We start from the raw sequence: 2,846 nt of genomic DNA, 5'->3' as shown, positions 1-2,846 counted from the left end.
AGATCAACATGGTGTAGTATCGCCAACACTTCATCAATGTTTCAAATATTGTAGACATGGTCAAGTGAAGATAGTCATGGCGGATACTAAACCATTTACTATAAGAAAGGCACATTTGGCTGAAGCTAAGTTCTATTTGGAAAGTACCTTTATGGAAGAGAGACAACCCAAAGGCGATTAGGGAAATGATGAAGGAAAATCATCAAAAGAAAATGGGAAAGAAACTGTATTTGTCTACAAAAGAAGATGATGATCTTATCGAAGGCTTCAAAAATTTGACTTTGCCACTCACTAGCTTGAAAAAGTCAAAATTCCCTAGGTTTCCATTGAAAGGATTTGTAAGGCCAACAAAAGGACCATTGGTCAAACATGATGATCTTCCCTCTTAAAGAGCTAATGGTTTTGACCTTAATGCTTATAAGCTTCTAATAAAGGCTAGCTACAAGCAAAAAATGTTTCTAAATTGGTACATGAGCCCAATGAACCAACCAAAGAAACTCGACAAGATCTCTCCAAGAATTGTAAGGTTTGGCAGAAAAAGAAAAATGTTGTCCAAGTTACAAGTTGGGATTTACGCCCTTAAAGTTGAAGATTCACAAAGAAACTTCAAGATTTATAACAACTGAAAAGGTTTAGAATGAGGAAAAAACCCCAATAGAGTCATCTAGACTTTCAGTTTTTGATTGTTTGGGCATAGCCATAACTTAAACTTTAGTTTTTGATCGATTGCGAGTGCCTTCAAATCGAGGTTCAGTGTTTAAGAAAGATTATACAAAAATGACTCCAAGAAAGTTTGTGTGTTCAAAGTTAAAAGGAAAACCCTTTCAAATGAGGAATAAAAAGAGTCTCTTGACATATGAAAGAAAGGATTGCCATAGCATTATCTCTTCACAAATGAAAAGAAAAAGTGAATGGATAGTAACAAATGATAAAACATTAAAGGGTAAAAGGTACACTATGGTTGTGACTAAACAAGCCTTATCTTCAGACGAGGAAGAGCAAGAAGAAATGGAAATCTTCACTTGCAATCACATGTTTATAGTAGAAAGTGATGAAAAATATGAAAAAGATATCCAAAAGGCTCCCCCATCATTAGAGGAAGGAAATCAACCTACAATTGATGAATTGAAAGAAGTTAACATAGGCACTACAAAAGATCCATGACCAATCTTTATGGTGTTACTGATGATGCCATAAGATTGAGGCTTTTCCCTTTTTCATTGAGAGATAAAGCAAAGAGTTGGTTAAATTCGCTTCTTGCTGGTTCCATTAATACTTGGGATGATATAGCTAAAAAATTCTTAGCAAAATTCTTCCCACCTGCAAAGTTAGCAAAAATGCGAAATAATATTACTTCTTTCATGCAATTTGATTCTGAATCACTATATGAGGCTTGGGAAAGGTATAAGGATTGGATGAGAAGATGTCATCACCATGGATTACCTAAGTGGCTGCAAGTTCAGACTTTTTATAATGTTTTGCTGGGACCTTTTAGAACTACCATTGATGCTGCTGCTGGGGGTGCACTTATGAGTAAATCCATTGATGAGGCTTATGATTTGCTCAAAGAGATAGCTTCTAATAATTATCAATAGCCATTGAAAGATTGGGTACAAGAAAAATTGCTGGAATTCGTGAATTAGATGTGATAAACATTGTCTTTACACAATTGGCCTCTCTCACAAAGAAAATAGATAAACTGAGTGTTAATGCTGTTCAGAACTCCTTTACGACGTGAATTTTATGGGGAAGGACATTCCAATGACAATTGTCCCATCTATTCTGAGTTTTGTCAATTTGTTGGAAATAAGCAACAGAACAATCCCTATTCCAACACTTATAATCCTGGTTGGAGGAATCATCATAATTTTTCATGAAATAATAACCAAGGGTCCTCATCAACAGCTAAGTCAAACTTTCTCCCTAGATTTCCATCTAGAACCCCTATGTCAGAAAAAAAGCCTTCAATGGAGGATATGTTTATGCAATTCATGATAAAGACTGATGCATTCATAACAAAGACTGATGCATTTATGATAAGGATTGATGCCTCCATTCAAAATCAAGCAGCTTCAATTAGAAATCTTGAGATACAAGGAGGCCAACTTGCCAGTGCTTTAAATACTAGACCTCAAGATACCTTACCAAGTGATACTGAACCCAACCCAAGAAGAGAAGGCAAGGAACATTGCATGGCAATCACTCTCCGCAATGGAAAAAAGGTACGTAAAGAGGTAAGTAATCAAGCATTAAATCCTGAGATTTCAATTCAATTTGATGAGAAAAGAATTGAAAAAAATGCTGAAAAGGAAATTGTGGTTGAAAAATCTACTGAACATTCAAAAGAAAAATCACAATCCACCCTCACACCTCCACCAACTTTTCCTCAACGTTTTCAAAAGAAAAAACTTGACAAACAATTTCAAAGATTTCTTGAGGTATTTAAAAAATTACACATTAATATTCCTTTTGCTGAAGCTTTAGAACAAATGCCAAGTTATCTTAAATTCTTGAAAGACATCCTGACCAAAGAAAGGAGATTGGAAGAGTTTGAGACAGTTGCACTTACTGAAGAGTGCAGTGCTATAATCAAGAATAAGCTTCCACTAAAGCTTAAAGATCCAAGGAGTTTTTTTATTCCATGGACTATTGGTAGTTTTAAAATTTCTAAAGCTTTATGTGATTTAGGTGCTAGTGTTTCAATAATGCCTTTATCTATTGCTAGGAAACTTGGATTTCAAGAGATACAACCTACTACAGTTACCTTGCAATTAGCAGACAGAACAATCAGGCACCCAATTGGGATTATAGAGGATGTTTTGCTTAAAGTTGGGCATTTATACATT

General features: G+C 35.1%; 1 non-coding gene across 1 annotated transcript; it reads right to left on the bottom strand.

Annotated features, from left to right (window-relative positions):
• Nucleotides 1–1,334: 1,334 nt before the first annotated feature.
• Nucleotides 1,335–1,441, bottom strand: LOC148760739 (small nucleolar RNA R71). The gene has a single exon (XR_016028676.1). It is a non-coding gene; the product is annotated as a small nucleolar RNA R71 (small nucleolar RNA).
• Nucleotides 1,442–2,846: the final 1,405 nt, after the last annotated feature.

Source organism: Theobroma cacao, chromosome 9, assembly GCF_053813885.1.
Source record: "Theobroma cacao isolate CCN51 chromosome 9, ASM5381388v1, whole genome shotgun sequence".
Classification (NCBI taxonomy): domain Eukaryota; kingdom Viridiplantae; phylum Streptophyta; class Magnoliopsida; order Malvales; family Malvaceae; genus Theobroma; species Theobroma cacao.
The sequence above is the reverse complement of the archived record's forward strand: the minus strand, read 5'-3'. Positions and strand labels throughout refer to the sequence as shown.